This window comes from Palaemon carinicauda, chromosome 23 (genome assembly GCF_036898095.1).
Source record: "Palaemon carinicauda isolate YSFRI2023 chromosome 23, ASM3689809v2, whole genome shotgun sequence".
Classification (NCBI taxonomy): domain Eukaryota; kingdom Metazoa; phylum Arthropoda; class Malacostraca; order Decapoda; family Palaemonidae; genus Palaemon; species Palaemon carinicauda.
The window spans coordinates 57,227,108-57,255,039 of NC_090747.1; positions in this window are offsets into that span (position 1 = coordinate 57,227,108).

Sequence of the window (27,932 nt, forward strand, 5' to 3'; positions counted from 1 at the left end):
TCCTGGTTTCTAAGACAATTTTTCTAAGCTACAAAGGAAATAATTTATTTTGATTTTGGCGTTTCTCAACAATATCATCAAAACCTGAACGTCATTTTGGGAAATAATCCGATTTCGATCTGGTGGTTAAATTACCTTTTGCCAAAAAAAAAAAAAAATATGTAGAAAAAAACTCTTAAAGGCGGTTAATAAGATCAATTAGACAGAATTGTATTGGATTGAAACAAATACTGATGAGGTACAATTTCATACAAAGATTACTCTAAAAAAAAAAAATGGCTTCTTTAAAATTTTCTACTTAGATTCAAATTCAAAAGTACAGAATCTATTATAAAAATGGGTATATTTCATAGATTTCATGACATGATAATCTGGCGGTCCAAAAAGGAAGGTTACGGAATCAGATAGGACAGTACGCGGATTGTTAGACTGCTAATGATTGTGGAACAGACAGGAGACAATTTGTATATACTTCATTGATTCGAATGTTCTGAATTAGGCTTCTTTTCTCGAATTGTTTAACTCAGCAACACCGACTCGAATGTTCTGACTTGAGCATATTGACTTCCATGTTTTGACTCGACCACACTGACTCGAACGTATTGACTTGAGCTACAGCTCGAATGTTTCGAAATCAAGCACGTTGACTTTCATATCTTGACTCGAGCACAGTGACTTTAACTTCTTGACTCGAGCTCCGTAGCTTAAATGTTTTGACCTATGCAAACTCACTCGAATGTCCTGTCTCGAACTTACCGGGTCGAATGTCTCGACTTGAGCTCCTTACCTCGAAAATTCAAACTCAAACACAAAGACTCGAAGGTCCAAACTCGAGATCCTCAGCCTAGAATATCCTTGTTCGAACGTCTTGACTCGAACTCAATGATTTAATAGCTCTGAACATAGCACCTTAACTTGTAGCAAACGAGACATAATAACTATAACGTTCTTTGTCAAAAAACAAACACACAATTCTTAAGACTTATTACAAGTAGACCTTATATTTAGAAATAAATTTCATAAACAATGAAATAAGAAAGTTGATGACAATTCATTGGAGAGATGTCTTTACCATAGTGCTTTTAAAGGTCACGGAATATACAGTACAGACAGAGGAATCTTTTGCTACACCCGAGACAAGAAGGAAACTTGAATGTATCTGAGAGACCTGAAATTTAGGTAAATATGAGACAAGCTGGAAACCTGAACATATCGAGGAGCGATAGAAAACTTATGTTCATCTGAAATAAGCAGGGGAATTGTATATACCTCAGACAAGAAAAAAAACTTCGCCAGATCTGAGACAGACGGGACACTTGTAACAGAACAGGAAAAGTAATAAAATCTTAACATTTGACTGAACAAGATGGTATTTTATCTATTTGAAAATTACATTGGCAAGAGATTATCTTAAAAAGGATATATCATACAAATATATAAATGCAGAGCACCAAATCCTAGCCCAAACCTCATCGAAACCAAAGGACTAAAATATTCATAGTATTATTTCTTAAAAATGTGACAATTCTTACATGACAAAAATTGCAATGTTTTCTTAACCTGGCAAGACTATCTCAGTCAACATAAACGTCATTTACTTTTTAGTAGTCTTAGAATTGTATTAGGTGTTTATGTTCTCAGGAGCAAATACAGCGAAAGAACAGCTTCAATATACAATCAGCCTTGAACGTTTCCTCAGTTCCTGTTTATGTTCTCAAGAGTAAACAGAGCACAAGAACAGCTTCAATATACAATCAGTCGTGGTGTTTCCTCAGTTCCTGTTTATGTTCTCAAGAGTAAACACAGGACAAGAAAAGCTTCTACATACAATCAGTCTTGACGTTTCCTCAGTTCCTGTTTATGCTCTCAAGAGTAAACACAGCACAAGATCATGTTCAATATACAATCAGTCTTGATGTTTCCTCAGTTCCTGTTTATGCTCTCAAGAGTAAACAAAGCACAAGATCATGTTCAATATACAATCAGTCTTGATGTTTCCTCAGTTCCTGTTTATGCTCTCAAGAGTAAACACAGCACAAAATCATGTTCAATATACAATCAGTCTTGATGTTTCCTCAGTTCCTGTTTATGTTCTCAAGAGTAAACACAGGACAAGAAAAACTTCTACATACAATCAGTCTTGATGTTTCCTCAGTTCCTGTTTATGCTCTCAAGAGTAAACAGAGCACAAGAACAGCTTCAATATACAATCAGTCTTGATGTTTCCTCAGTTCCTGTTTATGCTCTCAAGAATGAACAGAGCACAAGAAAAGCTTCAATATACAATCAGTCTTGATGTTTCCTCAGTTCCTGTTTATGTTCTCAAGAGTAAACACAGCACAAGAACAGCTTCAATATACAATCAGTCTTGGTGTTTCCTCAGTTCCCGTTTATGTTCTCAAGAGAAAACACAGCACAAGAAAAGTTTCAATATACAATCAGTCTTGGTGTTTCCTCAGTTCCTGTTTATGTTCTCAAGAGTAAACAGAGCACAAGAAGAGCTTCAATATACAATCAGCCTTGATGTTTCCTCAGTTCCTGTTTATGTTCTCAAGAGGAAACAGCACAAGAACAGCTTCAATATACAATCAGTCTTGGTGTTTCCTCAGTTCCTGTTTATGTTCTCAAGAGGAAACAGCACAAGAACAGCTTCAATATACAATCAGCCTTGGTGTTTCCTCAGTTCCTGTTTATGTTCTCAAGAGTAAACAGAGCACAAGAAAATCTTCAATATACAATCAGTCTTGATGTTTCCTCAGTTCCTGTTTATGTTCTCAAGAGGAAACAGCACAAGAAAAGCTTCAATATACAATCAGTCTTGATGTTTCCTCAGTTCCTGTTTATGTTCTCAAGAGTAAACAGAGCACAAGAAAAGTTTCAATATAAAATCAGTCTTGATGGTTCCTCAGTTCCTGTTTATGTTCTCAAGAGTAAACACAGCACAAGAACAGCTTCAATATACAATCAGCCTTGATGTTTCCTCAGTTCCTGTTCATGTTCCCAAGAGTAAACACAGCACAAGAACAGCTTTAATATACAATCAGTCTTGATGTTTCCTCAGTTCCTGTTTTTGTTCTCAGGAGTAAACAGAGCACAAGAAAAGCTTCAATATACAATCAGTCTTGATGTTTCCTCAGTTCCTGTTTATGTTCTCAAGAGTAAACACAGCACAAGAAAAGCTTCAATATACAATCAGTCTTGATGTTTCCTCAGTTCCTGTTTATGTTCTCAAGAGTAAACACAGCACAAGAACAGCTTCAATATACAATCAGTCTTGATGTTTCCTCAGTTCCTGTTTATGTTCTCAAGAGTAAACAGAGCACAAGAACAGCTTCAATATACAATCAGTCTTGGTGTTTCCTCAGTTCCTGTTTATGTTCTCAAGAGGAAACAGCACAAGAACAGCTTCAATATACAATCAGTCTTGGTGTTTCCTCATTTCCCGTTTATGTTCTCAAGAGGAAACACAGCACAAGAACAGCTTCAATAGACAATCAGTCTTGATGTTTCCTCAGTTCCTGTTTATGTTCTCAAGAGAAAACACAGCACAAGAAAAGCTTTAATATACAATCAGTCTTGGTGTTTCCTCAGTTCCTATTTATGTTCTCAAGAGTAAACACAGCACAAGAACAGCTTCGATATACAATCAGTCTTGGTGTTTCCTCAGTTCCTGTTTATGTTCTCAAGAGTAAACACAGCACAAGAAAAGCTTCAATATACAATCAGTCTTGGTGTTTCCTCATTTCCCGTTTATGTTCTCAAGAGGAAACACAGCACAAGAACAGCTTCAATAGACAATCAGTCTTGATGTTTCCTCAGTTCCTGTTTATGTTCTCAAGAGAAAACACAGCACAAGAAAAGCTTCAATATACAATCAGTCTTGGTGTTTCCTCAGTTCCTGTTTATGTTCTCAAGAGTAAACACAGCACAAGAACAGCTTCGATATACAATCAGTCTTGGTGTTTCCTCAGTTCCTGTTTATGTTCTCAAGAGTAAACACAGCACAAGAAAAGCTTCAATATACAATCAGTCTTGGTGTTTCCTCAGTTCCTGTTTATGTTCTCAAGAGTAAACACAGCACAAGAACAGCTTCAATATACAATCAGCCTTGATGTTTCCTCAGTTCCTGTTTATGTTCTCAAGAGGAAACAGCACAAGAACAGCTTCAATATACAATCAGTGTTGATGTTTCCTTAGTTCCTGTTTATGTTCTCAAGAGGAAACAGCACAAGAACAGCTTCAATATACAATCAGTCTTGGTGTTTCCTCATTTCCCTTTTATGTTCTCAAGAGTAAACACAGCACAAGAACAGCTTCAATAGACAATCAGTCTTGATGTTTCCTCAGTTCCTGTTTATGTTCTCAAGAGTAAACGGAGCACAATAACAGCTTCAATATACAATCAGTCTTGATGTTTCCTCAGTTCCTGTTTATGTTCTCAAGAGGAAACAGCACAAGAACAGCTTCAATATACAATCAGTCTTGGTGTTTCCTCATTTCCCGTTCATGTTCTCAAGAGTAAACAGAGCACAAGAACAGCTTCAATATACAATCAGTCTTGATGTTTCCTCAGTTCCTGTTTATGTTCTCAAGAGAAAACAGCACAAGAACAGCTTCAATATACAATCAGTCTTGGTGTTTCCTCATTCCCCGTTTATGTTCTCATGAGTAAACACAGCACAAGAACAGCTTCAATAGACAATCAGTCTTGATGTTTCCTCAGTTCCTCTTTATGTTCTCAAGAGTAAACAGAGCACAAGAACAGCTTCAATATACAATCAGTCTTGATGTTTCCTCAGTTCCTGTTTATGTTCTCAAGAGGAAACAGCACAAGAACAGCTTCAATATACTATCAGTCTTGGTGTTTCCTCATTTCCTGTTTATGTTCTCAAAAGAAAACACAGCACAAGAAAAGCTTCAATATACAATTAGTCTTGATGTTTCCTCAGTTCCTGTTTATGTTCTCAAGAGGAAACAGCACAAGAACAGCTTCAATATACAATCAGTCTTGATGTTTCCTCAGTTCCTATTTATGTTCTCAAGAGTAAACAGAGCATAAGAAAAGCTTCAATATACAATCAGTCTTGATGTTTCCTCAGTTCCTGTTTATGTTCTCAAGAGTAAACACAGCACAAGAACAGCTTCAATATACAATCAGCCTTGATGTTTCCTCAGTTCCTGTTTATGTTCTTAAGAGTAAACAGCACAAGAACAGCTTCAATATACAATCAGTCTTGATGTTTCCTCAGTTCCTGTTTATGTTCTCAAGAGGAAACAGCACAAGAACAGCTTCAATATACAATCAGTCTTGTTGTTTCCTCATTTCCCGTTTATGTTCTCAAGAGTAAACACAGCACAAGAACAGCTTCAATAGACAATCAGTCTTGATGTTTCCTCAGTTCCTGTTTATGTTCTCAAGAGTAAACAGAGCACAAGAACAGCTTCAATATACAATCAGTCTTGATGTTTCCTCAGTTCCTGTTTATGTTCTCAAGAGTAAACACAGCACAAGAAAAGCTTCAATATACAATCAGTCTTGGTGTTTCCTCAGTTCCTGTTTATGTTCTCAAAAGTAAACAGAGCACAAGAACAGCTTTAATATACAATCAGTCTTGATGTTTCCTCAGTTCCTGTTTATGTTCTCAAGAGTAAACACAACACAAGAAAAGCTTCAATATACAATCAGTCTTGGTGTTTCCTCAATTCCTGTTTATGTTCTCAAGAGTAAACACAGCACAAGAACCGCTTCAATATACAATCAGTCTTGATGTTTCCTCAGTTTCTGTTTATGTTCTCAAGAGGAAACAGCACAAGAACAGCTTCAATATACAATCAGTCTTGGTGTTTCCTCAATTCCTTTTTATGTTCTCAAGAGTAAACACAGCACAAGAACAGCTTCAATATACAATCAGCCTTGATGTTTCCTCAGTTTCTGTTTATGTTCTCAAGAGGAAACAGCACAAGAACAGCTTCAATATACAATCAGTCTTGATGTTTCCTCAGTTCCTGTTTATGTTCTCAAGAGGAAACAGCACAAGAACAGCTTCAATATACAATCAGTCTTGGTGTTTCCTCATTTCCCGTTTATGTTCTCAAGAGTAAACAGAGCACAAGAACAGCTTCAATATACAATCAGTCTTTGATGTTTCCTCAGTTCCTGTTTATGTTCTCAAGAGGAAAAAGCACAAGAACAGCTTCAATATACAATCAGTCTTGGTGTTTCCTCATTTCCAGTTTATGTTCTCAAGAGTAAACACAGCACAAGAACAGCTTCAATAGACAATCAGTCTTGATGTTTCCTCAGTTCCTGTTTATGTTCTCAAGAGTAAAGAGAGCACAAGAACTGCTTTAATATACGATCAGTCTTGATGTTTCCTCAGTTCCTGTTTATGTTCTCAAGAGTAAACGGAGCACAATAACAGCTTCAATATACAATCAGTCTTGGTGTTTCTTCATTTCCCGTTTATGTTCTCAAGAGTAAACACAGCACAAGAACAGCTTCAATAGACAATCAGTCTTGATGTTTCCTCAGTTCCTGTTTATGTTCTCAAGAGTAAACAGAGCACAAAAACAGCTACAATATACAATCAGTCTTGATGTTTCCTCAGTTCCTGTTTATGTTCTCAAGAGGTAACAGCACAAGAACAGCTTCAATATACAATCAGTCTTGGTGTTTCCTCATTTCCCGTTTATGTTCTCAAGAGAAAACACAGCACAAGAAAAGCTTCAATATACAATCAGTCTTGATGTTTCCTCAGTTCCTGTTTATGTTCTCAAGAGGTAACAGCACAAGAACAGCTTCAATATACAATCAGTCTTGATGTTTCCTCAGTTCCTGTTTATGTTCTCAAGAGGAAACAGCACAAGAACAGCTTCAATATACAATCAGCCTTGGTGTTTCCTCAGTTCCTGTTTATGTTCTCAGGAGTAAACAGAGCACAAGAAAAGCTTCAATATACAATCAGTCTTGATGTTTCCTCAGGTCCTGTTTATGTTCTCAAGAGTAAACACAGCACAAGAAAAACTTCAATATACAATCAGTCTTGATGTTTCCTCAGTTCCTGTTTATGTTCTCAAGAGTAAACACAGCACAAGAAAAGCTTCAATATACAATCAGTCTTGATGTTTCCTCAGTTCCTGTTTATGTTCTCAAGAGTAAACAGAGCACAAGAACAGCTTCAATATACTATCAGTCTTGGTGTTTCCTCAGTTCCTGTTTATGTTCTCAAGAGGAAACAGCACAAAAACAGCTTCAATACACAATCAGTCTTGGTGTTTCCTCATTTCCCGTTTATGTTCTCAAGAGTAAACACAGCACAAGAACAGCTTCAATAGACAATCAGTCTTGATGTTTCCTCAGTTCCTGTTTATGTTCTCAAGAGAAAACACAGCACAAGAAAAGCTTCAATATACAATCAGTCTTGGTGTTTCCTCAGTTCCTGTTTATGTTTTCAAGAGTAAACACAGCACAAGAACAGCTTCGATATACAATCAGTCTTGGTGTTTCCTCAGTTCCTGTTTATGTTCTCAAGAGTAAACACAGCACAAGAAAAGCTTCAATATACAATCAGTCTTGGTGTTTCCTCAGTTCCTGTTTATGTTCTCAAGAGTAAACACAGCACAAGAACAGCTTCAATATACAATCAGCCTTGATGTTTCCTCAGTTCCTGTTCATATTCTCAAGAGGAAACAGCACAAGAACAGCTTCAATATACAATCAGTCTTGATGTTTCCTCAGTTCCTGTTTATGTTCTCAAGAGGAAACAGCACAAGAACAGCTTCAATATACAATAAGTCTTGGTGTTTCCTCATTTCCCTTTTATGTTCTCAAGAGTAAACACAGCACAAGAACAGCTTCAATAGACAATCAGTCTTGATGTTTCCTCAGTTCCTGTTTATGTTCTCAAGAGTAAACGGAGCACAATAACAGCTTCAATATACAATCAGTCTTGATGTTTCCTCAGTTCCTGTTTATGTTCTCAAGAGGAAACAGCACAAGAACAGCTTCAATATACAATCAGTCTTGGTGTTTCCTCATTTCCCGTTCATGTTCTCAAGAGTAAACAGAGCACAAGAACAGCTTCAATATACAATCAGTCTTGATGTTTCCTCAGTTCCTGTTTATGTTCTCAAGAGAAAACAGCACAAGAACAGCTTCAATATACAATCAGTCTTGGTGTTTCCTCATTCCCCGTTTATGTTCTCATGAGTAAACACAGCACAAGAACAGCTTCAATAGACAATCAGTCTTGATGTTTCCTCAGTTCCTGTTTATGTTCTCAAGAGTAAACAGAGCACAAGAATAGCTTCAATATACAATCAGTCTTGATGTTTCCTCAGTTCCTGTTTATGTTCTCAAGAGGAAACAGCACAAGAACAGCTTCAATATACTATCAGTCTTGGTGTTTCCTCATTTCCTGTTTATGTTCTCAAGAGAAAACACAGCACAAGAAAAGCTTCAATATACAATTAGTCTTGATGTTTCCTCAGTTCCTGTTTATGTTCTCAAGAGGAAACAGCACAAGAACAGCTTCAATATACAATCAGTCTTGATGTTTCCTCAGTTCCTGTTTATGTTCTCAAGAGTAAACAGAGCATAAGAAAAGTTTCAATATACAATCAGTCTTGATGTTTCCTCAGTTCCTGTTTATGTTCTCAAGAGTGAACACAGCACAAGAAAAGCTTCAATATACAATCAGCCTTGATGTTTCCTCAGTTCCTGTTTATGTTCTCAAGAGAAAACAGCACAAGAACAGCTTCAAAATACAATCAGTCTTGATGTTTCCTCAGTTCCTGTTTATGTTCTCAAGAGGAAACAGCACAAGAACAGCTTCAATATACAATCAGTCTTGGTGTTTCCTCATTTCCCGTTTATGTTCTCAAGAGTAAACAGAGCACAAGAACAGCTTCAATAGACAATCAGTCTTGATGTTTCCTCAGTTCCTGTTTATGTTCTCAAGAGTAAACAGAGCACAAGAACAGCTTCAATATACAATCAGTCTTGAATTTTCTTTAGTTCCTGTTTATGTTCTCAAGAGGAAACAGCACAAGAACAGCTTCAATATACACTCAGTCTTGGTGTTTCCTCATTTCCCGTTTATGTTCTCAAGAGAAAACACAGCACAAGAAAAGCTTCAATATACAATCAGTCTTGATGTTTCCTCAGTTTCTGTTTATGTTCCCAAGAGTAAACACAGCACAAGAACAGCTTCAATATACAATCAGTCTTGATGTTTCCTCAGTTCCTGTTTATGTTCTCAAGAGTAAACACAGCACAAGAAAAGCTTTAATATACAATCAGTCTTGGTGTTTCCTCAGTTCCTGTTTATGTTCTCAAAAGTAAACAGAGCACAAGAACAGCTTTAATATACAATCAGTCTTGATGTTTCCTCAGTTCCTGTTTATGTTCTCAAGAGTAAACACAACACAAATAAAGCTTCAATATACAATCAGTCTTGGTGTTTCCTCAATTCCTGTTTATGTTCTCAAGAGTAAACACAGCACAAGAACAGATTCAATATACAATCAGTCTTGATGTTTCCTCAGTTCCTGTTTATGTTCTCAAGAGGAAACAGCACAAGAACAGCTTCAATATACAATCAGTCTTGGTGTTTCCTCAATTCCTTTTTATGTTCTCAAGAGTAAACACAGCACAAGAACAGCTTCAATATACAATCAGCCTTGATGTTTCCTCAGTTTCTGTTTATGTTCTCAAAAGGAAACAGCACAAGAACAGCTTCAATATACAATCAGTCTTGATGTTTCCTCAGTTCCTGTTTATGTTCTCAAGAGGAAACAGCACAAGAACAGCTTCAATATACAATCAGTCTTGGTGTTTCCTCATTTCCCGTTTATGTTCTCAAGAGTAAACAGAGCACAAGAACAGCTTCAATATACAATCAGTCTTGATGTTTCCTCAGTTCCTGTTTATGTTCTCAAGAGGAAAAAGCACAAGAACAGCTTCAATATACAATCAGTCTTGGTGTTTCCTCATTTCCAGTTTATGTTCTCAAGAGTAAACACAGCACAAGAACAGCTTCAATAGACAATCAGTCTTGATGTTTCCTCAGTTCCTGTTTATGTTCTCAAGAGTAAACAGAGCACAAGAACAGCTTCAATAGACAATCAGTCTTGATGTTTCCTCAGTTCCTGTTTATGTTCTCAAGAGTAAACGGAGCACAATAACAGCGTCAATATACAATCAGTCTTGGTGTTTCCTCATTTCCCGTTTATGTTCTCAATAGTAAACACAGCACAAGAACAGCTTCAATAGACAATCAGTCTTGATGTTTCCTCAGTTCCTGTTTATGTTCTCAAGAGTAAACAGAGCACAAGAACAGCTACAATATACAATCAGTCTTGATGTTTCCTCAGTTCCTGTTTATGTTCTCAAGAGGAAACAGCACATGAACAGCTTCAATATACAATCAGTCTTGGTGTTTCCTCATTTACCGTTTATGTTCTCAAAAGAAAACACAGCACAAGAAAAGCTTCAATATACAATCAGTCTTGATGTTTCCTCAGTTCCTGTTTATGTTCTCAAGAGGTAACAGCACAAGAACAGCTTCAATATACAATCAGTCTTAATGTTTCCTCAGTTCCTGTTTATGTTCTCAAGAGGAAACAGCACTAGAACAGCTTCAATATAAAATCAGCCTTGGTGTTTCCTCAGTTCCTGTTTATGTTCTCAAGAGTAAACAGAGCACAAGAAAAGCTTCAATATACAATCAGTCTTGATGTTTCCTCAGTTCCTGTTTATATTCTCAACAGGAAACAGCACAAGAAAAGCTACAATATACAATCAGTCTTGATGTTTCCTCAGTTCCTGTTTATGTTCTCAAGAGTAAACAGAGCTCAAGAAAAGCTTCAATATACAATCAGTCTTGATGTTTCCTCAGTTCCTGTTTATGTTCTCAAGAGTGAACACAGCACAAGAAAAGCTTCAATATACAATCAGCCTTGATGTTCCCTCAGTTCCTGTTTATGTTCTCAAGAATAAACACAGCACAAGAACAGCTTAAATATACAATCAGTCTTGGTGTTTCCTCAGTTCCTGTTTATGTTCTCAAGAGTAAACAGAGCACAAGAACAGCTTCAATATACAATCAGTCTTGATTTTTCCTCAGTTCCTGTTTATGTTCTCAAGAGTAAACAGAGCACAAGAAAAGCTTCAATATACAATCAGTCTTGATGTTTCCTCAGTTCCTGTTTATTTTCTCGAGAGTAAACACAGCACAAGAAAAGCTTCAATATACAATCAGTCTTGATGTTTCCTCAGTTCCTGTTTATGTTCTCAAGAGTAAACACAGCACAAGAAAAGCTTCAATATACAATCAGTCTTGATGTTTCCTCAGTTCCTGTTTATGTTCTCAAGAGTAAACAGAGCACAAGAAAAGCTTCAATATACAATCAGTCTTGATGTTTCCTCAGTTCCTGTTTATGTTCTCAAGAGGAAACAGCACAAGAACAGCTTCAATATACAATCAGTCTTGGTGTTTCCTCATTTCCCGTTTATGTTCTCAAGAGTAAACACAGCATAAGAAAAGCTTCAATATACAATCAGTCTTGGTGTTTCCTCAGTTCCTGTTTATGTTCTCAAGAGTAAACAGAGCACAAGAACAGCTTCGAAATACAATCAGTCTTGGTGTTTCCTCAGTTGCTGTTTATGTTCTAAAGAGTAAACAGAGCACAAGAACAGCTTCAATATACAATCACCCTTGATGTTTCCTCAGTTCCTGTTTATATTCTCAAGAGGAAACAGCACAAGAACAGCTTCAATATACAATCAGTCTTGATGTTTCCTCAGTTCCTGTTTATGTTCTCAAGAGGAAACAGCACAAGAACAGCTTCAATATACAATCAGTCTTGGTGTTTCCTCATTTCCCGTTTATGTTCTCAAGAGTAAACACAGCACAAGAACAGCTACAATAGACAATCAGTCTTGATGTTTCCTCAGTTCCTGTTTATGTTCTCAAGAGTAAACAGAGCACAATAACAGCTTCAAAATACAATCAGTCTTGATGTTCCCTCAGTTCCTGTTTATGTTCTATAGAGGAAACCGCACAAGAACAGCTTCAATATACAATCAGTCTTGGTGTTTCCTCATTTCCCGTTTATGTTCTCAAGAGTAAACACAGCACAAGAACAGCTTCAATATACAATCAGTCATGGTGTTTCCTCATTTCCCGTTTATGTTCTCAAAAGTAAACAGAGCACAAGAACAGCTTTAATATACAATCAGTCTTGATGTTTCCTCAGTTCCTGTTTATGGTCTCAAGTGGAAACAGAGCATAAGAACAGCTTCAATATACAATCAGTCTTGGTGTTTCCTCATTTCCCGTTTATGTTCTCATGAGGAAACACAGCACAAGAACAGCTTCAATAGACAATCAGTCTTGATGTTTCCTCAGTTCCTGTTTATGTTCTCACGAGTAAACACAGCACAAGAAAAGCTTCAATATACAATCAGTCTTGGTGTTTCCTCAGTTCCTGTTTATGTTCTCAAAAGTAAACACAGCACAAGAACAGCTTTAATATACAATCAGTCTTGATGTTTCCTCAGTTCCTGTTTATGTTCTCAAGAGTAAACACAACACAAGAAAAGCTTCAATATACAATCAGTCTTGGTGTTTCCTCAATTCCTGTATATGTTCTCAAGAGTAAACACAGCACAAGAACAGCTTCAATATACAATCAGCCTTGATGTTTCCTCAGTTCCTGTTTATGTTCTCAAGAGGAAACAGCACAAGAACAGCTTCAATATACAATCAGTCTTGATGTTTCCTCAGTTCCTGTTTATGTTCTCAAGAGGAAACAGCACAAGAACAGCTTCAATATAAAATCAGTCTTGGTGTTTCCTCATTTCCCGTTTATGTTCTCAAGAGTAAACACAGCACAAGAACAGCTTCAATAGACAATCAGTCTTGATGTTTCATCAGTTCCTGTTTATGTTCTCAAGAGTAAACAGAGCACAAGAACTGCTTCAATATACAATCAGTCTTGATGTTTCCTCAGTTCCTGTTTATGTTCTCAAGAGGAAAAAGCACAAGAACAGCTTCAATATACAATCAGTCTTGGTGTTTCCTCATTTCCAGTTTATGTTCTCAAGAGTATACACAGCACAAGAACAGCTTCAATAGACAATCAGTCTTGATGTTTCCTCAGTTCCTGTTTATGTTCTCAAGAGTAAACACAGCACAAGAACAGCTTCAATATACAATCAGTCTTGATGTTTCCTCAGTTCCTGTTTATGTTCTCAAGAGGAAACAGCACAAGAACAGCTTCAATATACAATCAGTCTTGATGTTTCCTCAGTTCCTGTTTATGTTCTCAGGAGTAAACAGAGCACAAGAAAAGCTTCAATATACAATCAGTCTTGATGTTTCCTCAGTTCCTGTTTATGTTCCCCAGAGTAAACACAGCACAAAAAAAGTTTCAATATACAATCAGTCTTGATGTTTCCTCAGTTCCTGTTTATGTTCTCAAGAGTAAACAGAGCACAAGAACAGCTTCAATATACAATCAGTCTTGATGTTTCCTCAGTTCCTGTTTATGTTCTCAAGAGTAAACACAGCACAAGAACAGCTTCAATATACAATCAGCCTTGATGTTTCCTCAGTTCCTGTTTATGTTCTCAAGAGGAAACAGCACAAGAACAGCTTCAATATACAATCAGTCTTGATGTTTCCTCAGTTCCTGTTTATGTTCTCAAGAGGAAACAGCACAAGAACAGCTTCAATATACAATCAGTCTTGGTGTTTCCTCATTTCCCTTTTATGTTCTCAAGAGTAAACACAGCACAAGAAAAGCTTCAATATACAATCAGTCTTGATGTTTCCTCAGTTCCTGTTTATGTTCTCAAGAGTAAACAGAGCACAAGAACAGCTTCAATATACAATCAGTCTTGATGTTTCCTCAGTTCCTGTTTATGTTCTTAAGAGGAAACAGCACAAGAACAGCTTCAATATACAATCATTCTTGGTGTTTCCTCATTTCCCGTTATGTTCTCAAGAGTAAACACAGCACAAGAACAGCTTCAATAGACAATCAGTCTTGATGTTTCCTCAGTTCCTGTTTATGTTCTCAAGAGTAAACAGAGCACAAGAAAAGCTTCAATATACAATCAGTCTTGGTGTTTCCTCAGTTCCTGTTTGTGTTCTCAAGAATAAACAGAGCACAAGAACAGCTTTGATATACAATCAGTCTTGGTGTTTCCTCAGTTCCTGTTTATGTTCTCAAGAGTAAACACAGCACAAGAAAAGCTTCAATATACAATCAGTCTTGGTGTTTCCTCAGTTCCTGTTTATGTTCTCAAGAGTAAACACAGCACAAGAACAGCTTCAATATACAATCAGCCTTGATGTTTCCTCAGTTCCTGTTTATGTTCTCAAGAGGAAACAGCACAAGAACAGCTTCAATATACAATCAGTCTTGATGTTTCCTCAGTTCCTGTTTATGTTCTCAAGAGGAAACAGCACAAGAACAGCTTCAATATACAATCAGTCTTGGTGTTTCCTCATTTCCCTTTTATGTTTTCAAGAGTAAACACAGCACAAGAACAGCTTCAATAGACAATCAGTCTTGATATTTCCTCAGTTCCTGTTTATGTTCTCAAGAGTAAATGGAGCACAATAACAGCTTCAATATACAATCATTCTTGATGTTTCCTCAGTTCCTGTTTATGTTCTCAAGAGGAAACAGCACAAGAACAGCTTCAATATACAATCAGTCTTGGTGTTTCCTCATTTCCCGTTTATGTTCTCAAGAGTAAACACAGCACAAGAACAGCTTCAATAGACAATCAGTCTTGATGTTTCCTCAGTTCCTGTTTATGTTCTCAAGAGTAAACAGAGCACAAGAACAGCTTCAATATACAATCAGTCTTGATGTTTCCTCAGTTCCTGTTTATGTTCTCAAGAGGAAACAGCACAAGAACAGCTTCAATATACAATCAGTCTTGGTGTTTCCTCATTTCCCGTTTATGTTCTCAAGAGAGAACACAGCACAAGAAAAGCTTCAATATACAATTAGTCTTGATGTTTCCTCAGTTCCTGTTTATGTTCTCAAGAGGAAACAGCACAAGAACAGCTTCAATATACAATCAGTCTTGATGTTTCCTCATTTCCTGTTTATGTTCTCAAGAGTAAACAGAGCACAAGAAAAGCTTCAATATACAATCAGTCTTGATGTTTCCTCAGTTCCTGTTTATGTTCTCAAGAGTAAACACAGCACAAGAAAAGCTTCAATATACAATCAGCCTTGATGTTTCCTCAGTTCCTGTTTATGTTCTCAAGAGTAAACAGCACAAGAACAGCTTCAATATAAAATCATTCTTGATATTTCCTCAGTTCCTGTTTATGTTCTCAAGAGGAAACAGCACAAGAACAGCTTCAATATACAATCAGTCTTGGTGTTTCCTCATTTCCCGTTTATGTTCTCAAGAGTAAACACAGCACAAGAACAGCTTCAATAGACAATCAGTCTAGATGTTTCCTCAGTTCCTGTTTATGTTCTCAAGAGTAAACAGAGCACAAGAACAGCTTCAATATACAATCAGTCTTGATGTTTCCTCAGTTCCTGTTTATGTTCTCAAGAGGAAACAGCACAAGAACAGCTTCAATATACAATCAGTTTTGGAGTTTCCTCATTTCCCGATTATGTTCTCAAGAGAAAACACAGCACAAGAAAAGCTTCAATATACAATCAGTCTTGATGTTTCTTCAGTTCCTGTTTATGTTCTCAAGAGTAAACAGAGCACAAGAACAGCTTCAATATACAATCAGTCTTAATGTTTCCTCAGTTCCTGTTTATGTTCTCAAGAGTAAACAGAGCACAAGAACAGCTTCAATATACAATCAGTCTTAATGTTTCCTCAGTTCCTGTTTATGTTCTCAAGAGTAAACACAGCACAAGAAAAGCTTCAATATACAATCAGTCTTGGTGTTTCCTCAGTTCCTGTTTATGTTCTCAAAAGTAAACAGAGCACAAGAACAGCTTTAATATACAATCAGTCTTGATGTTTCCTCAGTTCCTGTTTATGTTCTCAAGAGTAAACACAACACAAGAAAAGCTTCAATATACAATCAGTCTTGGTGTTTCCTCAATTCCTGTTTATGTTCTCAAGAGTAAACAGAGCACAAGAACAGCTTCAATATACAATCAGCCTTGATGTTTCCTCAGTTTCTGTTTATGTTCTCAAGAGGAAACAGCACAAGAACAGCTTCAATATACAATCAGTCTTGATGTTTCCTCAGTTCCTGTTTATGTTCTCAAGAGGAAACAACACAAGAACAGCTTCAATATACAATCAGTCTTGGTGTTTCCTCATTTCCCGTTCATGTTCTCAAGAGTAAACACAGCACAAGAACAGCTTCAATAGACAATCAGTATTGATGTTTCCTCAGTTCCTGTTTATGTTCTCAAGAGTAAACAGAGCACAAGAACAGCTTCAATATACAATCAGTCTTGATGTTTCCTCAGTTCCTGTTTATGTTCTCAAGAGGAAAAAGCACAAGAACAGCTTCAATATACAATCAGTCTTGGTGTTTCCTCATTTCCAGTTTATGTTCTCAAGAGTAAACACAGCACAAGAACAGCTTCAATAGACAATCAATCTTGATGTTTCCTCAGTTCCTGTTTATGTTCTCAAGAGTAAACAGAGCACAAGAACAGCTTCAATATACAATCAGTCTTGATGTTTCCTCGGTTCCTGTTTATGTTCTCAAGAGGAAACAGCACAAGAACAGCTTCAATATACAATCAGTCTTGGTGTTTCCTCATTTCCCGTTTATGTTCTCAAGAGTAAACACAGCACAAGAACAGCTTCAATAGACAATCAGTCTAGATGTTTCTTCAGTTCCTGTTTATGTTCTCAAGAGTAAACAGAGCACAAGAACAGCTACAATATACAATCAGTCTTGATGTTTCCTCAGTTCCTGTTTATGTTCTCAAGAGGAAACAGCACAAGAACAGCTTCAATATACAATCAGTCTTGGTGTTTCCTCATTTCCCTTTTATGTTCTCAAGAGAAAACACAGCACAAGAAAAGCTTCAATATACAATCAGTCTTGATGTTTCCTCAGTTCCTGTTTATGTTCTCAAGAGGTAACAGCACAAGAACAGCTTCAATATACAATCAGTCTTGATGTTTCCTCAGTTCCTGTTTATGTTCTCAAGAGGAAACAGCACAGGAACAGCTTCAATATACAATCAGCCTTGGTGTTTCCTCAGTTCCTGTTTATGTTCTCAAGAGTAAACAGAGCACAAGAAAAGCTTCACTATACAATCAGTCTTGATGTTTCCTCAGTTCCTGTTTATGTTCTCAAGAGGAAACACAGCACAAGAAAAGCTTCAATATACAATCAGTCTTGATGTTTCCTCAGTTCCTGTTTATGTTCTCAAGAGTAAACAAAGCACAAGAAAAGCTTCAATATACAATCAGTCTTGACGTTTCCTCAGTTCCTGTTTATGTTCTCAAGAGTGAACACAGCACAAGAAAAGCTTCAATATACAATCAGCCTTGATGTTTCCTCAGTTCCTGTTTATGTTCTCAAGAATAAACACAACAAAAGAACAGCTTAAATATACAATGAGTCTTAGTGTTTCCTCAGTTCCTGTTTATGTTCTCAAGAGGAAACAGCACAAGAACAGCTTCAATATACAATCAGTCTTGATTTTTCCTCAGTTCCTGTTTATGTTCTCAAGAGTAAACAGAGCACAAGAACAGCTTCAATATACTATCAGTCTTGATGTTTCCTCAGTTCCTGTTTATGTTGTCAAGAGTATACACAGCACTAGAAAAGCTTCAATATACAATCAGTGTTGATGTTTCCTCATTTCCTGTTTATGTTCTCAAGAGTATACACAGCACAAGAACAGCTTCAATAGACAATCAGTCTTGATGTTTCCTCAGTTCCTGTTTATGTTCTCAAGAGTAAACACAGCACAAGAACAGCTTCAATATACAATCAGTCTTGATGTTTCCTCAGTTCCTGTTTATGTTCTCAAGAGGAAACAGCACAAGAACAGCTTCAATATACAATCAGTCTTGATGTTTCCTCAGTTCCTGTTTATGTTCTCAGGAGTAAACACAGCACAAGAAAAGCTTCAATATACAATCAGTCTTGATGTTTCCTCAGTTCCTGTTCATGTTCCCAAGAGTAAACACAGCACAAGAAAAGTTTCAATATACAATCAGTCTTGATGTTTCCTCAGTTCCTGTTTATGTTCTCAAGAGTAAACACAGCACAAGAAAAGCTTCAATATACAATCAGTCTTGATGTTTCCTCAGTTCTTGTTTATGTTCTCAAGAGTAAACAGAGCACAAGAACAGCTTCAATATACAATCAGTCTTGATGTTTCCTCAGTTCCTGTTTATGTTCTCAAGAGGAAACAGCACAAGAACCGCTTCAATATACAACCAGTCTTGGTGTTTCCTCATTTCCCGTTATGTTCTCAAGAGTAAACACAGCACAAGAACAGCTTCAATAGACAATCAGTCTTGATGTTTCCTCAGTTCCTGTTTATTTTCTCAAGAGTAAACACAGCACAAGAAAAGCTTCAATATACAATCAGTCTTGGTGTTTCCTCAGTTCCTGTTTATGTTCTCAAGAATAAACAGAGCACAAGAACAGCTTTGATATACAATCAGTCTTGGTCTTTCCTCAGTTCCTGTTTATGTTCTCAAGAGTAAACACAGCACAAGAACAGCTTCAATATACAATCAGCCTTGATGTTTCCTCAGTTCCTGTTTATGTTCTCAAGAGGAAACAGCACAAGAACAGCTTCAATATACAATCAGTCTTGATGTTTCCTCAGTTCCTGTTTATGTTCTCAAGAGGAAACAGCATAAGAACAGCTTCAATATACAATCAGTCTTGGTGTTTCCTCATTTCCCTTTTATGTTCTCAAGAGTAAACACAGCACAAGAACAGCTTCAATAGACAATCAGTCTTGATATTTCCTCAGTTCCTGTTTATGTTCTCAAGAGTAAACGGAGCACAATAACAGCTTCAATATACAATCAGTCTTGATGTTTCCTCAGTTCCTGTTTATGTTCTCAAGAGGAAACAGCACAAGAACAGCTTCAATATACAATCAGTCCTGGTGTTTCCTCATTTCCCGTTTATGTTCTCAAGAGTAAACACAGCACAAGAACAGCTTCAATAGACTATCAGTCTTGATGTTTTCTCAGTTCCTGTTTATGGTCTCAAGAGTAAACAGAGCACAAGAACAGCTTCAATATACAATCAGTCTTGATGTTCCATCAGTTCCTGTTTATGTTCTAAAGAGGAAACAGCACAAGAACAGCTTCAATATACAATCAGTCTTGGTGTTTCCTCATTTCCCGTTTATGTTCTCATGAGTAAACACAGCACAAGAACAGCTTCAATAGACAATCAGTCTTGATGTTTCCTCAGTTCCTGTTTATGTTCTCAAGAGTAAACAGAGCACAAGAACAGCTTCAATATACAATCAGTCTTGATGTTTCCTCAGTTCCTGTTTATGTTCTCAAGAGGAAACAGCACAAGAACAGCTTCAATATACAATCAGTCTTGGTGTTTCCTCATTTCCCGTTTATGTTCTCAAGAGAAAACACAGCACAAGAAAAGCTTCAATATACAATTAGTCTTGATGTTTCCTTAGTTCCTGTTTATGTTCTCAAGAGGAAACAGCACAAGAACAGCTTCAATATACAATCAGTCTTGATGTTTCCTCAGTTCCTGTTTATGTTCTCAAGAGTAAACAGAGCACAAGAAAAGCTTCAATATACAATCAGTCTTGATGTTTCCTCAGTTCCTGTTTATGTTCTCAAGAGTAAACACAGCACAAGAAAAGCTTCAATATACAATCAGCCTTGATGTTTCCTCAGTTCCTGTTTATGTTCTCAAGAGTAAACAGCACAAGAACAGCTTCAATATAAAATCATTCTTGATGTTTCCTCAGTTCCTGTTTATGTTCTCAAGAGGAAACAGCACAAGAACAGCTTCAATATACAATCAGTCTTGGTGTTTCCTCATTTCCCGTTTATGTTCTCAAGAGTAAACACAGCACAAGAACAGCTTCAATAGACAATCAGTCTAGATGTTTCCTCAATTCCTGTTTATGTTCTCAAGAGTAAACAGAGCACAAGAACAGCTTCAATATACAATCAGTCTTGATGTTTCTTTAGTTCCTGTTTATGTTCTCAAGAGGAAACACAGCACAAGAACAGCTTCAATATACAATCAGTTTTGGAGTTTCCTCATTTCCCGATTATGTTCTCAAGAGAAAACACAGCACAAGAAAAGCTTCAATATACAATCAGTCTTGATGTTTCTTCAGTTCCTGTTTATGTTCTCAAGAGTATACAGAGCACAAGAACAGCTTCAATATACAATCAGTCTTGATGTTTCCTCAGTTCCTGTTTATGTTCTCAAGAGTAAACACAGCACAAGAAAAGCTTCAATATACAATCAGTCTTGGTGTTTCCTCAGTTCCTGTTTATGTTCTCAAGAGTAAACACAACACAAGAACAGCTTCAATATACAATCAGTCTTGGTGTTTCCTCAGTTCCTGTTTATGTTCTCAAGAGGAAACAGCACAAGAACAGCTTCAATATACAATCAGTCTTGGTGTTTCCTCATTTCCCGTTCATGTTTTCAAGAGTAAACACAGCACAAGAACAGTTTCAATAGACAATCAGTATTGATGTTTCCTCAGTTCCTGTTTATGTTCTCAAGAGTAAACAGAGCACAAGAACAGCTTCAATATACAATCAGTCTTGATGTTTCCTCAGTTCCTGTTTATGTTCTCAAGAGGAAAAAGCACAAGAACAGCTTCAATATACAATCAGTCTTGGTGTTTCCTCATTTCCAGTTTATGTTCTCAAGAGTAAACACAGCACAAGAACAGCTTCAATAGACAATCAGTCTTGATGTTTCCTCAGTTCCTGTTTATGTTCTCAAGAGTAAACAGAGCACAAGAACAGCTTCAATATACAATCAGTCTTGATGTTTCCTCAGTTCCTGTTTATGTTCTCAAGAGGAAACAGCACAAGAACAGCTTCAATATACAATCAGTCTTGGTGTTTCCTCATTTCCCGTTTATGTTCTCAAGAGTAAACACAGCACAAGAACAGCTTCAATAGACAATCAGTCTTGATGTTTCTTCAGTTCCTGTTTATGTTCTCAAGAGTAAACAGAGCACAAGAACAGCTACAATATACAATCAGTCTTGATGTTTCCTCAGTTCCTGTTTATGTTCTCAAGAGGAAACAGCACAAGAACAGCTTCAATATACAATCAGTCTTGGTGTTTCCTCATTTCCCGTTTATGTTCTCAAGAGAAAACACAGCACAAGAAAAGCTTCAATATACAATCAGTCTTGATGTTTCCTCAGTTCCTGTTTATGTTCTCAAGAGGTAACAGCACAAGAACAGCTTCAATATACAATCAGTCTTGATGTTTCCTCAGTTCCTGTTTATGTTCTCAAGAGGAAACAGCACAAGAACAGCTTCAATATACAATCAGCCTTGGTGTTTCCTCAGTTCCTGTTTATGTTCTCAAGAGTAAACAGAGCACAAGAAAAGCTTCAATATACAATCAGTCTTGATTTTTCCTCAGTTCCTGTTTATGTTCTCAAGAGGAAACACAGCACAAGAAAAGCTTCAATATACAATCAGTCTTTATGTTTCCTCAGTTCCTGTTTATGTTCTCAAGAGTAAACAAAGCACAAGAAAAGCTTCAATATACAATCAGTCTTGACGTTTCCTCAGTTCCTGTTTATGTTCTCAAGAGTGAACACAGCACAAGAAAAGCTTCAATATACAATCAGCCTTGATGTTTCCTCAGTTCCTGTTTATGTTCTCAAGAATAAACACAGCACAAGAACAGCTTAAATATACAATCAGTCTTAGTGTTTCCTCATTTCCTGTTTATGTTCTCAGGAGGAAACAGCACAAGAACAGCTTCAATATACAATCAGTCTTGATTTTTCCTCAGTTCCTGTTTATGTTCTCAAGAGTAAACAGAGCACAAGAAAAGCTTCAATATACTATCAGTCTTGATGTTTCCTCAGTTCCTGTTTATGTTCTCAAGAGTAAACACAGCACAAGAAAAGCTTCAATATACAATCAGTCTTGATGTTTCCTCATTTCCTGTTTATGTTCTCAAGAGTAAACACAGCACAAGAAAAGCTTCAATATACAATCAGTCTTGATGTTTCCTCAGTTCCTGTTTATGTTCTCAAGAGTAAACAGAGCACAAGAACAGCTTCAATATACAATCAGTCTTGATGTTTCCTCAGTTCCTGTTTATGTTCTCAAGAGGAAACAGCACAAGAACAGCTACAATATACAACAGTCTTGGTGTTTCCTCATTTCCCGTTTATGTTCTCAAGAGTAAACACAGCACAAGAACAGCTTCAATAGACAATCAGTATTGATGTTTCCTCAGTTCCTGTTTATGTTCTCATGAGTAAACACAGCACAAGAAAAGCTTCAATATACAATCAGTATTGGTGTTTCCTCAGTTCCTGTTTATGTTCTCAAGAGTAAACAGAGCACAAGAACAGCTTCGATATACAGTCAGTCTTGGTGTTTCCTCAGTTCCTGTTTATGTTCTCAAGAGTAAACACAGCACAAGAACAGCTTCAATATACAATCAGTCTTGGTGTTTCCTCAGTTCCTGTTTATGTTCTAAAGAGTAAACAGAGCACAAGAACAGCTTCAATATACAATCAGCCTTGATGTTTCCTCAGTTCCTGTTTATATTCTCAACAGGAAACAGCACAAGAACAGCTTCACTATACAATCAGTCTTGACGTTTCCTCAATTCCTGTTTATGTTCTCAAGAGGAAACAGCAAAAGAACAGCTTCAATATACAATCAGTCTTGGTGTTTCCTCATTTCCCGTTTATGTTCTCAAGAGTAAACAAAGCACAAGAACAGCTTCAATAGACAATCAGTCTTGATGTTTCCTCAGTTCCTGTTTATGTTCTCAAGAGGAAACAGAGCACAATAACAGCTTCAAAATACAATCAGTCTTGTTGTTTCCTCAGTTCCTGTTTATGTTCTCAAGAGGAAACAGCACAAGAACAGCTTCAATATACAATCAGTCTTGGTGTTTCCTCATTTCCCGTTTATGTTCTCAAGAGTAAACACAGCACAAGAACAGCTTCAATATACAATCAGTCTTGGTGTTTCCTCATTTCCCGTTTATGTTCTCAAAAGTAAACAGAGCACAAGAACAGCTTTAATATACAATCAGTCTTGATGTTTCCTCAGTTCCTGTTTATGTTCTCAAGAGGAAACAGCACAAGAACAGCTTCAATAGACAATCAGTCTTGGTGTTTCCTCATTTCCCGTTTATGTTCTCATGAGTAAACACAGCACAAGAACAGCTTCAATAGACAATCAGTCTTGATGTTTCCTCAGTTCCTGTTTATGTTCTCAAGAGTAAACACAGCACAAGAAAAGCTTCAATATACAATCAGTCTCGGTGTTTCCTCAGTTCCTGTTTATGTTCTCAAAAGTAAACACAGCACAAGAACAGCTTTAATATACAATCAGTCTTGATGTTTCCTCAGTTCCTGTTTATGTTCTCAAGAGTAAACACAACACAAGAAAAGCTTCAATATACAATCAGTCTTGGTATTTCCTCAATTCCTGTTTATGTTCTCAAGAGTAAACACAGCACAAGAACAGCTTTAATATACAATCAGCCTTGATGTTTCCTCAGTTCCTGTTTATGTTCTAAAGAGGAAACAGCACAAGAACAGCTTCAATATACAATCAGTCTTGATGTTTCCTCAGTTCCTGTTTATGTTCTCAAGAGGAAACAGCACAAGAACAGCTTCAATATACAATCAGTCTTGGTGTTTCCTCATTTCCCGTTCATGTTCTCAAGAGTAAACACAGCACAAGAACAGCTTCAATAGACAATCAGTCTTGATGTTTCCTCAGTTCCTGTTTATGTTCTCAAGAGTAAACAGAGCACAAGAACAGCTTTATTATACAATCAGTCTTGATGTTTCCTCAGTTCCTGTTTATGTTCTCAAGAGGAAACCGCACAAGAACAGCTTCAATATACAATCAGTCTTGGTGTTTCCTCATTTCCCGTTTATGTTCTCAAGAGTAAACACAGCACAAGAACCGCTTCAATAGACAATCAGTCTTGATGTTTCCTCAGTTCCTGTTTATGTTCTCAAGAGTAAACAGAGCTCAAGAACAGCTACAATATACAATCAGTCTTGATGTTTCCTCAGTTATTGTTTATGTTCTCAAGAGGAAACAGCACAAGAACAGCTTCAATATACAATCAGTCTTGGTGTTTCCTCATTTCCCGTTTATGTTCTCAAGAGAAAACACAGCACAAGAAAAGCTTCAATATACAATCAGTCTTGATGTTTCCTCAGTGCCTGTTTATGTTCTCAAGAGGTAACAGCACAAGAACAGCTTCAATATACAATCAGTCTTGATGTTTCCTCAGTTCCTGTTTATGTTCTCAAGAGGAAACAGCACAAGAACAGCTTCAATATACAATCAGCCTTGGTGTTTCCTCAGTTCCTGTTTATGTTCTCAAGAGTAAACAGAGCACAAGAAAAGCTTCAATATACAATCAGTCTTGATGTTTCCTCAGTTCCTGTTTATGTTCTCAAGAGGAAACAGCACAAGAAAAGCTTCAATATACAATCAGTCTTGATGTTTCCTCAGTTCCTGTTTATGTTCTCAAGAGTAAACAGAGCACAAGAAAAGCTTCATTATACAATCAGTCTTGACGTTTCCTCAGTTCCTGTTTATGTTCTCAAGAGTGAACACAGCACAAGAAAAGCTTCAATATACAATCAGCCTTTATGTTTCCTCAGTTCCTGTTTATGTTCTCAAGAGTAAACAGAGCACAAGAACAGCTTCGATATACAATCAGTCTTGGTGTTTCCTCAGTTCCTGTTTATGTTCTCAAGAATAAACACAGCACAAGAACAGCTTAAATATACAATCAGTCTTGATGTTTCCTCAGTTCCTGTTTATGTTCTCAAGAGGAAACAGCACAAGAACAGCTTCAATATACAATCAGTCTTGGTGTTTCCTCATTTCCCGTTTATGTTTTCAAGAGTAAAAACAGCAAAAGAACAGCTTCAATAGACAATCATTCTTGATGTTTCCTCAGTTCCTGTTTATGTTCTCAAGAGTTAACACAGCACAAGAAAAGCTTCAATATACAATCAGTCTTGGTGTTTCCTCAGTTCCTGTTTATGTTCTCAAGAGTAAACAGAGCACAAGAACAGCTTCGATATACAATCTTTCTTGGTGTTTCCTCAGTTCCTGTTTATGTTCTCAAGAGTAAACACAGCACAAGAAAAGCTTCAATATACATTCAGTCTTGGTGTTTCCTCAGTTCCTGTTTATGTTCTCAAGAGTAAACACAGCACAAGAACAGCTTCAATATACAATCAGCCTTGATGTTTCCTCAGTTCCTGTTTATGTTCTCAAGAGGAAACAGCACAAGAACAGCTTCAATATACAATCAGTCTTGATGTTTCCTCAGTTCCTGTTTATGTTCTCAAGAGGAAACAGCACAAGAACAGCTTCAATATACAATCAGTCTTGGTGTTTCCTCATTTCCCTTTTATGTTCTCAAGAGTAAACACAGCACAAGAACAGCTTCAATAGACAATCAGTCTTGATGTTTCCTCAGTTCCTGTTTATGTTCTCAAGAATAAACGGAGCACAATAACAGCTTCAATATACAATCAGTCTTGATGTTTCCTCAGTTCCTGTTTATGTTCTCAAGAGTAAACACAGCACAAGAACAGCTTCAATAGACAATCAGTCTTGAGGTTTCCTCAGTTCCTGTTTATGTTCTCAAGAGTAAACAGAGCACAAGAACAGCTTCAATATACAATCAGTCTTGATGTTTCCTCAGTTCCTGTTTATGTTCTCATGAGGAAAGAGCACAGGAACAGCTTCAATATACAATCAGTCTTGGTGTTTCCTCATTTCCCGTTTATGTTCTCATGAGTAAACACAGCACAAGAACAGTTTCAATAGACAATCAGTCTTGATGTTTCCTCAGTTCCTGTTTATGTTCTCAAGAGTAAACAGAGCACAAGAACAGCTTCAATATACAATCAGTCTTGATGTTTCCTCAGTTCCTGTTTATGTTCTCAAGAGGAAACAGCATAAGAACAGCTTCAATATACAATCAGTCTTGGTGTTTCCTCAATTCCCGTTTATGTTCTCAAGAGAAAACACAGAACAAGAAAAGCTTCAATATACAATCAGTCTTGATGTTTCCTCAGTTCCTGTTTATGTTCTCAAGAGGAAACAGCACAAGAAAAGCTTCAATATACAATCAGTCTTGATGTTTCCTCAGTTCCTGTTTATGTTCTCAAGAGTAAACACAGCACAAGAAAAGCTTGAATATACAATCAGTCTTGATGTTTCCTCAGTTCCTGTTTATGTTCTCAAGAGTAAACACAGCACAAGAAAAGCTTCAATATACAATCATCCTTGATGTTTCCTCAGTTCCTGTTTATGTTCTCAAGAGTAAACAGCACAAGAACAGCTTCAATATACAATCAGTCTTGATGTTTCCTCAGTTCCTGTTTATGTTCTCAAGAGGAAACAGCACAAGAACAGCTTCAATATACAAGCAGTCTCGGTGTTTCCTCATTTCCCGTTTATGTTCTCAAGAGTAAACACAGCACAAGAACAGCTTCAATAGACAATCAGTCTTGATGTTTCCTCAGTTCCTGTTTATGTTCTCAAGAGTAAACAGAACACAAGAACAGCTTCAATATACAATCAGTCTTGATGTGTCCTTAGTTCCTCTTTATGTTCTCAAGAGGAAACAGCACAAGAACAGCTTCAATATACAATCAGTCTTGGTGTTTCCTCATTTCCCGTTTATGTTCTCAAGAGAAAACACAGCACAAGAAAAGCTTCAATATACAATCAGTCTTGATGTTTCCTCAGTTCCTGTTTATGTTCTCAAGAGTAAACAGAGCACAAGAACAGCTTCAATATACAATCAGTCTTGATGTTTCCTCAGTTCCTGTTTATGTTCTCAAGAGTAAACACAGCACAAGAAAAGCTTCAATATACAATCAGCCTTGATGTTTCCTCAGTTCCTGTTTATGTTCTCAAGAGTAAACAGCACAAGAACAGCTTCAATATAAAATCATTCTTGATGTTTCCTCAGTTCCTGTTTATGTTCTCAAGAGGAAACAGCACAAGAACAGCTTCAATATACAATCAGTCTTGGTGTTTCCTCATTTCCCGTTTATGTTTTCAAGAGTAAACACAGCACAAGAACAGCTTCAATAGACAATCAGTCTAGATGTTTCCTCAGTTCCTGTTTATGTTCTCAAGAGTAAACAGAGCACAAGAACAGCTTCAATATACAATCAGTCTTGATGTTTCTTTAGTTCCTGTTTATGTTCTCAAGAGGAAACAGCACAAGAACAGCTTCAATATACAATCAGTTTTGAAGTTTCCTCATTTCCCGATTATGTTCTCAAGAGAAAACACAGCACAAGAAAAGCTTCAATATACAATCAGTCTTGATGTTTCTTCAGTTCCTGTTTATGTTCTCAAGAGTAAACAGAGCACAAGAACAGCTTCAATATACAATCAGTCTTTATGTTTCCTCAGTTCCTGTTTATGTTCTGAAGAGTAAACACAGCACAAGAAAAGCTTCAATATACAATCAGTCTTGGTGTTTCCTCAGTTCCTGTTTATGTTCTCAAAAGTAAACAGAGCACAAGAACAGCTTTAATATACAATCAGTCTTGATGTTTCCTCAGTTCCTGTTTATGTTCTCAAGAGTAAACACAACACAAGAAAAGCTTCAATATACAATCAGTCTTGGTGTTTCCTCAATTCCTGTTTATGTTCTCAAGATTAAACACAGCACAAGAACAGCTTCAATATACAATCAGCCTTGATGTTTCCT